This window comes from Anomalospiza imberbis, chromosome 16 (assembly GCF_031753505.1).
Source record: "Anomalospiza imberbis isolate Cuckoo-Finch-1a 21T00152 chromosome 16, ASM3175350v1, whole genome shotgun sequence".
Taxonomy (NCBI): Eukaryota; Metazoa; Chordata; class Aves; order Passeriformes; family Viduidae; genus Anomalospiza; species Anomalospiza imberbis.
In genome coordinates this window covers 14,980,265-14,991,417 of record NC_089696.1, presented here as the reverse complement: position 1 = coordinate 14,991,417, position 11,153 = coordinate 14,980,265, and the positions used below count along the sequence as shown (strand labels likewise).

General features: G+C 49.7%; 1 long non-coding RNA gene across 2 annotated transcripts; it reads left to right on the top strand.

Annotated features, from left to right (window-relative positions):
* The first annotated feature begins 558 nt into the window (after nucleotides 1-558).
* Nucleotides 559-3,224, top strand: LOC137483377 (uncharacterized). Of its 2 annotated transcripts, XR_011004447.1 has the most exons (4): nucleotides 559-823; nucleotides 987-1,108; nucleotides 1,244-1,358; nucleotides 1,584-3,224. It is a non-coding gene; the product is annotated as an uncharacterized lncRNA (long non-coding RNA). The 2 variants fall into 2 exon arrangements; XR_011004446.1 differs by having other exon boundaries at nucleotides 1,244-3,224.
* Nucleotides 3,225-11,153: the final 7,929 nt, after the last annotated feature.

The window sequence follows — 11,153 nt, the reverse complement described above, 5'->3', positions numbered from 1 at the left end:
GCAGATATTCCATGTTCCATGGACTCCATGTGTTCCATGTGCTCCATGGGCTCCGTGTGCTCCATGGGCTCCACAGTCTCTGTGTGCTCCATGTTCTCCATGTCCTCCATGTGCTCCATGTTCTCCACGGGCTCCACATGCTCCATGTGCTCCATGGTCTCCATGTTCTCCATGGTCTCCACATGCTCCACAGGTTCCATGTGCTCCATGGTCTCCATGGTCTCCATGGTCTCCATGTGCTCCATGTGCTCCATGGTCTCCACATGCTCTACATGTTCCATGTACTCCATGAACTCCATGGTCTCCATGTGCTCCATGTTCTCCATGGTCTCCGCATGCTCCACATGTTCCATGGTCTCCATGGTCTCCATGGTCTCCATGGTCTCCACATGCTCCACATATTCCATGGTCTCCATGGTCTCCATGGTCTCCATGGTCTCCGCATGCTCCACATGTTCCATGGTCTCCATGGTCTCCATGGTCTCCATGTGCTCCATGTTCTCCATGGTCTCCATGTGCTCTACATGTTCCATGTGCCCCACGTTCTCCACAGGCTCTGGCAGAGGGGGGCAGGGCTGAGCCCCTGGGGCTCTGGGGTTTATTTGATGCCCCCTGAGCTGTCAGCGGGTGTGGGGCTGTATCAAAGCTGGGCTTAGCGTGGGCTCAGACTGAGGGGGCCAGGCAGGGGTTAAGTGAAGCCTGAGGGCTGTAGCAATTTGGGGCTGAGCCTTTCCCTGCCAGCAAATCCCACTTCAGAAAGATTCCCCCCACACAGCCAACTTTTGGCCCTGGAGATGGGTTTGCCATGAAATACCCACGCCAGGTGAGTTCTACCTGCTTGAAGTGCTCTGGGCCCAGGAAGGTCACCAGGGAGGGTCACTCCTTCCCTCAGAAGGATCCAAGCACAGCCCAGGAACCTGCTGTGGGATTTCTCAAGCCAAACCATCGTTTCATTATTTTTTTAGACAATTTCCTCCCACTGACAGTGACAAAGAGCGCAAATTCCCAGGTGCAGGACCATTCTCCGCTCTTATTAGTGATAGGAAACCTGGCAAAACTCTCCAGGCTTCCCAAAGCTGGGAACACCAGGAAAGGGAAGGGAATTAAGGTAATTGCAGTGTTCAGCAGGACAGAAGTGGCACTGCAAAAAGTGTGGGCAGCTGTGGGTGAACCCTGCAGTTCAATCACCCCGAGCAGGTAAATTCAACCAACTCCTCACCTGAATGGTTCCTCCCTTTTCCAGCACCTGGAGGATCACAAACATCCCTTTATCTCCGGATTGTCTCATGTGGAATTGGCAGCTGGGCTGGCTCCAAACGTCTGTGTGAAGTTGGAATTCCTTAAAGACTTTTCAAGGGGTGAGTGCTGCATTCCACAGTCTGGCAGCACCCCGGGCCCTGCTCCTGGAGCAGGAGACAAAAGGGAATGAGGCTTGGAGAGCAAGTTCCCAACGAGATCCGTAGATGTGACACCCCTGTGCCTGGAAAACCCCACTCCTTTTCCTTTTAAAGGGGTTGGAGGAGCAAAAGAACAGGAATCTAGCCCAGCTTTCCTGCATATTCAAGCAGCATTTCTCCCTCTAGGCCACGGGCTCGTGCGCAGGGAAACAGAACAAAGGGAAAACACAACTGCTGTGAACTGGGATGAACTTCCAGCCAAAGTTAGGAGAAGGAATTCCAGCTTTTGGGAGCTGCTTGGTGTGGTGTCCACTGCTCCTGACTCTTGGCCAGCTCAGCTTTACATGGATTCATAGTCAATAAATTCCTACCCTGAATTCCTGGTGGGCTCTGGTGCCAGTTTGGAAAGGGTGGTGGAGCTGGTAGGACACTCCTATGTCCAGCTGTTCCTGGCTTCGGAACCTGGCTGGAATGAGGTTTGTCATCCACATGCTGTCACCTGGGGTTGAGGTGAAGGTGCCTCCAGCAGGGAGTGTTTGGTTTCTCCCTGGGCAAAAACAGACATTCCATGCAAATACTGCTCCAGACAGTAAAATTCTGAGGAAACAGAGCTGGACTTAATCCTTAACCAGCATTCCTGCTCGTGTGGAGAAGGATGTCCCAAGTGAATTTCCTATAATCTTGGTAAGAAACAGCCCTGAGCTCCAGAGCTTGGTTTCCTGCACGGAGTTCTTGCCCTTCTGGGGTTTTGATGTCTCAGGAGGTGCAAACTCTGCCTTCATTTTCCTCCCTGATGAAGCACCTGCACTAATTGCATTTTCTGGCTCTTAGAGGGATTTTTGAGGAGTGCTGCATTGGGATCTTGCTCTGGGAAGTCAGAAAGCAGGTCTGGAGCAGGGAAAGCTCGGCAGAAGTGGCTGAGAGCTTCCCAAAAGCTGGGATGGAGAGCCTGGGCAGTGTGTGGAGCTTCACTTGCTGCTGGAAGCCAGGGAGGGGCTGGAAAACGCCTGGAATTTGGATCCTCGGGTGCTTTTGCATCACCCACGAGGCTCCGGGCACAGCCATGGGGTGTGGGATTGGCACATCTATGGGGGGAAAGGTCCCTCTTGAAGCTACAGAAGCTTCCAGCAGCTTTGCTAAGCCAGTGCTAGCAGCCATGGAAAAAGTTTGGAGAGATTTCCCACTTTCTCTCCACCTGTTTGGCTCTTTGGCCGTGGTCGGGTGAGGAGTCTCCATGCACGCTGTTGGATTTATGGAATTTTGGTGTTTCACGTGCAATCCTGGGACACAGAGGAGGATCTGGAGTGCACGACGCCCTAACAAGGGCTCTTCCTGCCACCTCTGCTCCGTGGGAGGCCCAGTCCATCCCCATCCCTGCCCTGTGGCCCCATCCCAGTGGCGGATCCGCATTCCGCGTCCCAAGGATCCCGGCTCGCTCCATGCTTGTTGTTCCTCCCAAACCACCCAGACTGCAGACAGATGTCCTCCCTCAGATCCAGCTGTTCCGGGGGAGGGAATTGCAGCTCCCAGCTGTTTGTCCCTGCTCCCCTGCCAGCAGGGCCACCGGGGTCAGTGCTCCCTCATCCATCTCTGTCCGGAGAGCTCCGTTAGCACGGACCTGCTGCTCATTCCCTCTTGGAATTCAGCTTGGGTTTGTCCGAAGGAGCTGGGGCAGAAAGAACCTTGGGAAAACTCCTTCCTTCCAGCCCAATATCAGCATCCTGCAGGACAGGATCGAGCTGACACCACTGAGCTTCCCAGTCCATCCTTTTGGTGCCAAAAATTCCTTGGAGCGACTCATTGTGGTGCAGAATTCCTGCTCATCCCTCCCTCTGTCCCGTCTTTCCCTGCATTCCCATCCCAAGGGAAGCTCGGGGCAGTGGATCCTGGGCCATGAGCCTGCAGATTCTTAGGATTAATCCCATCCTGCCCTCTCCTTTGGCAAGGCAGGGATCCCCCCTATCCTGGCTTCTCCCTGCTCTGTAAAACAGGAATGACGATCCCGACTTTTCCCACCTCCCTCGAGGATTATTGGATAATGCTTTGAAAACACTCGGGGGGTGAAAGCCCAATTATTGGAAAATCCAAACAATCCCAGCCCTCCTTGGGAGTGGGATTTGTGATTCCCAATAAAGCAAATGTGATTCCCAACAAAGCAGGAGCCACTAAAATCTTGGGAAATTTGTGTGAGTGCATCCAAGTGGGCAGGAACAGCAGTTTGAGCTCAGCTTAACTTGATTCATGTGGGTTTTGACTCAGATTAGCTGAGCTTAAAGGGAACAAGGCTCCTATTTCTGCTTCTGATTCCTAAGCTTGGGTGGGATTTTCCCCCTACTTTTCTACTCTCCCTCTTTTCCTTCCTCAAACGACCTCTCCTGGATCCTCATTAGGTTCTGGAAGTTTTGGGTGTGCTGGTTTTCATCTCCAGCCCCAAAGTGTTGCTCATCTTCCTTTATTTCAAACAAAAAGCCAAACTTTGGGAAAAACTCCCTGTTTTCCCCATTTTTTTCCCCCAGACATGCACAATGCATCAATGCATTCCCCCTGTGGAAAAGCAGCAACACATCTGGAGAGTGTTTTCCAAGGAATTATCGGAACAGTGTCCTCAGCTTCGTATTTTTATGTGCCACACATTAAAAATTACTGAGGGGAGGAGGGAAACCATGAGAAATGTTAAAAAACCCAGCATTTTTTTTAATAAAGATATGTTATATCTATCATCATTATTATAAAAATAATTATTATATTAAAAAATAAAATAAAGCTTAGTTTCCATTTGGGAAGGATGGGAACTGGATCTTATGGAGGAGTTTGCAGTTGGAAAACTGTGATTTGATGATTTATTCCTGATTTTTTTTCCCTGGGGGTGTCCTCAGGAAGGAGGGAAACATTTGGGAGCAAAGGGGATCAATGTTTTAGGCTGGGCTGAGAATCCTGGGGACAAGCAGAGCATGGATGTGCAGGGATTTGGATTTTGCCTTGTGTGGCTCTGTCCCTGAGGCTGCCGAGATTCCAAGTCCCACAGATCCTCTGGGAGCGGATCTTGGGAAAATCTTGGTGATTTCAGAGGTTGTTGTACTTCAAGCGTTTCTGGGAATTGTGTAGAAGGGCTTTGACACTCAAAATGTGATTTATGGATCCTGGCTGTCCACGGAAGGGATGCGGGGATATTCTGGATGCACATGGGCACAGATATCCCTCATTTTGGGACACTCCAAGCATGGAGGTGCTGTTCCAGATGGAAAAACAATTCCTGAGGAGCCCAAACAAGCAATAAACTCCCAAGAAATGCTCTCAGTAAATAAATCGTGACCCCAAATCTGTTGCTTCCTGCCCTTCCTTTCCATGCATCCCTTGATGAGCTGCACTTGGCAGGTTCAAAAGCACCTGAATTCCTTTATGGGCTTGTTCCAAGGGGATATAAAGCATTCCCAGGAACCAATGGGAAGAAGGATCCTAAAAGCCATGGTGACAGCTGCATTCCAAAGGCAGAGAGACAAAGGAATGGTAGAATAATCTGGAGTGAAATAAAGATTTTAATAGGAAAACGAAGTCTTCGGAGAGTGAACATGATCCAAAGCAAACCAGACCTTTATTTGGGAATGTGGGAGATGGAGGGAAAAAAAATCCTCTCATTTTTTCCCCCCTAAAGCAAATTGTTCCTCATGGAGCAGTTTCAGATTTGCTGTTAAATTATTAAACTCCTTCTCCTGGGAAAAGAGATCAAATAAACATCTAGCATTCCATAGTTTTTGTGTTTCATAACTGAAGGAGGTTTGGGTGAGTGGAAAAGCAGCCTGACTGTGGATAACCAGGCAATTGGAATAAAATCATCAGATGTTTGGGAATGCTGAGGAGATGTGGAGCCCTCCAGAAATCAACAGCTTAAAACAACAGGAAAAAAAAAATCATTTTATTGGGATCTGGAGGCCAAGATTTTCCCAGACTGGAGGAGGTTGTGTCCCAACACATTGGATGGAGGACGTGGGGCATTTGTCTGTGCTGGAGCAAGGATAAAAGTGACAAAAACATCGGGATGGATCAGGGTTTATGTCATGGATCAGAGCAGGTTTGGTTGGACGTGTGGGAAGGAAGAGCCAGGGAAGGAGAATCCAGCAGGAATGGGATCCTCCAGACCAGCTGTGAGGGATAGGGTGGAAAATCCCCCCAGGACCAAGAACTGGAGGAAAACCCTCTGGCATTCAGGGATGGCAGATATTCCATGGATGGGAGCTATTCCATGGATGGGAAATTTTCCATGCCCTAATCCCAGCACCCTCACCCTTTTCCCAGTCTAAATTGGCTTTTCCCAGTCTCGTTTCCATGCCTGGAGTTTGCCAGTCTTGGAAGTCAGGGAGAAGATCCAGGAGTGCTGCAGTGGGTGCTGAGGTGAGCCATCCATGCAGGTGGAATTCCTGCTCCAGGAATGTGGGACAGGTGAGGGATGATGGATGGAGGGGATGACGGATGGTTGTCCCACCTCTTTTTCACCTGGAATTAGGCCTGGATGTCCCCACACAAAAATGAGGCATGGGAGAGCTTTGAGATCTCAGTTTTCCTTATCAGAAGCCATCCCAAAGCAGAGATTCCCAAGGAAAGGAAACTGATTTCACCATCCCAGGATTTCCTTCCTGATGGCTCAATCAGATCTGTGCAAATCCATAGGAAGTTGGGGTTTTCTGGATGCTTTCCTGAAGGAAGATACAATCCCACGTCTTTGGAAATTTGCTTTTTCAAAGAGGGTTTGGATGTTCAGCTTGATTTCCATGAGCAACAGGGAAATTTTCCTGGATCTTGATGGAATCTACCCCCAAAATAATGGAGGTAGGATGTGGGAAATTCAGGTTTTTCTCTTCAAACAGAGGAAATTTCATCCCTTCTGCTGATCCAGAGGATCCATCAATCCATATCTTTTTAGGGAAAAGCCTTTTCTGAGCTGTCCACACTCCAGGATTTTATAGTTTTCCTCTTTTACTGTCAGGTGAGTCAGGGTCAGCACCAGCACTTGGCCAATTTGGAATAAATTTTCCACAAAATTCCCTTTCTCCTTTGTTTTCCATGACCAGGAAATTCTCTTTTCATGGATATGCAACCAGGAAAAGGAAACACAGAGGGGGAAAAGCATTGATCTAGAAGGAATCTTTGAGTTTGAGTTTTGGCTCCCCAAATACTGAGATAAAAATCAGGGAAATGGGATGGAAAAGGAAATTTTCCATGGCTCGTAGGCTGAGTCGAACAGATTGTGTGAAAAGTCCTGGGATGAAGCAGCACTTTTCGATCTGGAATCAATCCTGGCAGGAAGTGGAAACATTTGCCATGGAGTGGGAAACAACACATGGTTGTTGCATTATATTTACCCAATAAAGTCCCTTTTTTTTTTAATGTAGGATTGGAAAAAAACAGCATTTAATAAAAGAAGGATGCTGGGAATGCTTTTCCAGTTAAACAGGGAGTGATGAGGAATATTTTTGTCCATTTTCTCAGGATTTTAGCAGGTAGGGAATGATCCTTCCACGATCTGAAAAAATAAACAAATGATGGGAAAATAAACAAATATCTTTGATTTTTGCCTGACGATGTTGCGGGGAAATATTCCTGCTGCATCCAGAATACAAATCATTCCATCTGCCATTCCCGCAGAGGAGAGAAGCCCCTGGACACCTTGGAGCTGAATGTTCCTGAGTGCTCCCCGCTGCCAGGCTGGGGGAGAAGCGCTCGGGAAGCCGGGCTGAATTCCCGGCTTTGATTGCCACGTGTGTGGGATGTCACAGGAGGAGCGTGGGCAGGGAAGCAATGGAAGGAGCGTTCCCACCTCCACACGGCATTTCGGGAGGAATCAGACCCCGCCTGGAAGGAGAAGGGCCCGCTGGCGAGGTTTGGGGTTGTGTAACGGGATGGAAGCGCCGCGGGAGCGCGCGGGGGGTGGGACGCGGGATGTGTCACCTCCTGCCCCCACACAGGGCTCCAGGTGAGGATCCTGCTGGATGTGGGCTGATCCAGGAGGGGTGACAGCTTCCCGTCGGATGTGGTCATGGCACAGGGTCCATCCGGCTGGTGAGCTGCTCCGCGGTGCAGGAAGGTTTTCCGTGCAAACCTCGGGAGTTGTCTCCGTGAAGGTGCCTTTAGGAGCACAAAGTGTGGCTGGAGTTCTCCCAGAGTCTCTCCTTCGCTGGGTGCAGGGGCAGCTGATGACCCCACTTGGCCAGGGGTTTAGAATCCCAGAATCCCAGAATCCCAGAATCCTTGAGGTTGGAAAAGTCCTCCAAGGTCATCGAGTTCAGGCTGTGCCTGATCCCCACCTTGTCCCCAGCCCAGAGCACTGAGTGCCACATCCAAGAATTCCTTGGACACCTCCAGGGATGGGAACCCCAAACTTCCCCGGGCAATTCCAAGGCCTGACCACCCTTTCCATGGAGAAATTCCTCCTGATGTCCAACCTGAGCATCCCCTGGCACAGCTTGAATCCTTGGATTTCTCAGACTTGTCAATGGGTGGAGGTTCTGCCAGGTCCTTCACACCTGGAGGGAATTTCCCAGGATGGGGACTGGGGAATGGAGGGTCTGTGGGTGACCCCTGCCATGGCCATGGGAATGTCAAGATCATCCAGTGCCACCCCTGCCTGGGCAGGGACACCTTCCACTATCCCAGGCTGCTCCAAGCCCCATCCAGCCTGGCCTTGGACTTTGCCAGGGATCCAGGGGCAGCCACAGCTTCTCTGGGAATCTGTGCCAGGGCTCCCCACCCTCCCAGGGAACAATTCCTGCCCAGTATCCCATTCATCCCTGCCCTCTGGCAGTGGGAGCCATTGCCTGTGTCCTGTCCATCCATCCCTTGTCCCCAGTCCCTCTCCATCTCTCCTGGAGCCCCTTCAGGCTCTGGAAAAGGGGCTCTAAGATCTCCCTGGAGCCTTCCCTTCTCCAGGCTGGATAATCCCAGTTGTCCCAGCCTGGCTTTGGAGCAGAGGGGCTCCAATCCTCTCATCCCCTTCCCAGCTCCCACAGGGGCTTTCCAGTGATGGAAATGTTTCCATTTCCAGGGAAACAGCACCGATTCCTTAATTCTTACTGCTCAGAGCTGGTTTCCACAGAAACATTTCGAACTCTGAACCTGGAGGATTTTCTTCCCTCCACTCTCCCTTAGCCCATTCCTGATGGGAATTATCCCAACCCAGAGCAGCTCAGACCTTCCCAGTGTCCTGAACTTTTCCCAACCAGGTAAATCAGGTTGGGAAAAGGCTCAGGATTTAAACCAAGAGGACACTTGTGCTTATTCCTAATCATTTTTAACCTTTGCCTGTTGGAAAACCTCTCTGTGGTTGTCTGGGAAGGGAGAGACAACTGGAGACCAGGAAAAAACAACTTTCCTTTTCTCGGAGTGCCTGCAGCTGTCAGCTGAACCCATTCCTGCCCTCTCCAGAACAACAGCTGGAGCAGCCAAAAATGGGATGCTGGGCATGAAGCAGAGCTCCTGCAGGGATCATTTACAGCCAGCACCTCGCAGATGCCACTTCCGTTAAAAAACATAAACTGGGCAGGAAAAAAACACCCCACAGATGGAAAAATTATTTGCCTGACATTGGGAATTCTTGTTGTTACATGACCCCCACCATGTGTTGTGCTGGAAAAGGCAGGAGGGGAAGAAAAGGGAAACTGGAGGAAGGAAAAATTCTCCGTGAATTCGCTTTTCACCTGTTGTCTCAGGCTGGGGTGTCTGGGGATGTCTGCGCTGGTGGGGGCAGGATGGGGCCACTGGTTTGGCTCCAAGGATTCTCTTCCCCAGAAATAATTCAAAAAGGATGGAATTTTCTCGCCAGCAAGTGGGGTTTTTTATTTGCTGCCTTGTGGAGTGATGAAATTGGGTGTTCTTCCCTAGAAAATCCCATTCCAGCTCAAGTTGGAGTGAAGGAAAATTTGATAATGGGCTCTGATGTGTTTTCTCCTGGTTACACAGGAAATGTGTGGCTGGAGAATGGGATGGAATGGAGGGATGGAACAGAAATCCTGGCACAGGGAGGTTCCTGTGGGCCACGCACACCTCACTCCATCCTTGCTGCATCCAAATCTGTGGAAGCTCAGTGGGATCCCAAAATCCTGACACACACAGAGCCATGGAGCTGGGACAAGGATGTGGGGAGCCTGCATGGATGAAGCATCAGGAAAAGTTTGGGTATCAGGGCAAAGCTCTTTGGTGGGGCACTGAACACGGTTCCAGGGAATGGTCACATTCCCAGGGTTCCAGGAGCCTTTGGACAACACTCTCAGGCAGAGGGTGGGATTGTTGGGGTGTCCTGGGTGGGGCCAGGAGTTGGATTTGATGATTCTGATCCCTTCCAGCTCAGGATATTCTGTGATTCCATGAAAACATCCCTTCCACCAAAGGAATCATCAGCCCTTTTCCCTGCTGTGAAGATATCCATAAGTTTTGGGGAGATATCAATGTAATTTGGGAAGATATCAATAGAATCTGTGAAAACATCAATGTAATTTGGGAAGACATCAATGTAATTTGGAAAGATATCAATATAACCTGTGAAAATATCAATGTAATTTGTGAATATATCAATGTAATTTGGGAAGATATCAATATAACCTGTGAAAATATCAATGTAATTTGGGAAGATATCAATGTAATTTGGGAAGATATCAATATAATCTGTAAAATCATCAATGTAATTTGGGAAGAAATCAATGTAATTTGGGAAGATATCAATGTAATTTGGGAAGATACCAATAGAATTGTGAAAATACCACTATGAATTGTCAATATCCTGGAGAAAACATTCCCAGGATTTCTCCTCCGATGGTTCCCAGGTCCAAAGTTCCTGCAAACACTGATTAGTTCCAGCCCTGCAGTTGATTAATCACTGCTTCTCCTCAGTGCTGCAGGTCTTGTCAACATTTCAGGGCTTTGTCCGGGGCTGATTTCCAGCATCATCCACTTAATCCGAGCTGCTCTCTTCCCGCACACGGCTCATCCCCAGAGTTCCACCTTGGGCTGGAGCCTCTCCCAGCTCCAGGAGTGAGAACAGAGTAGCCAAAAAGTGGGGACAGGAGCACGGGTGGGACAGAGATGGGGAGGAAATGGGGGGGCTTTGAGGGGAGATGGAGGCAGACCCTTCCCAGGTAGGGTGAAATAGGAAGAGAGAGAGGAAAAGAGGGGGGAAGGAGGGAGAAGAGGAGGAAAGAGGGGGGGAAAGAGGAGGAAAGAGGGGAAAAATGGGGAAAGAAGGGAAAATAAGGGAAAATAAGGGAAAAGAGGGGAAAATAAGGAAAAAGAAGGGGAAAGGGGAGAAAAAGGGGGAAAAGTAGGGTTAAGAGGGAAAAGAGAGGGAAAGAGGGGGAAAGAAGGGAAAAGAAGGGAAAAGAAGAGAAAAAGGGGGGAAAGAGGGGAAAATAGGAGGAAAGAGAGGGAAAGAAGAGAAAGGAGGGGAAAAGTCCTGGCACAGGAAAAGTGTGGATCCTCATCCTTGATGCTTTTCAATGTTCATCCAGGTGAAGCCCAGGAATTTCCTCCTCATCTTGTGCCTCTTTTGGGGCTGGATTAGGGAGCTGTGGGGTCTCTTCAGACTTGTCCTAATGTGACACAGGGCTTTTCAATTTCCCACAGCATTCCAAAACTCTGGAAGCTCCACAATGTTCATCTGAGCCACCAGGACCAGGATGACAACCCCAGAACAGGTGAGACTTCCCTCACCTCCTCTTTGTCCTCCCCTTCCATCCACAGGAGCCTGGCATCAACCCCCCTCCAAGCTGGGGC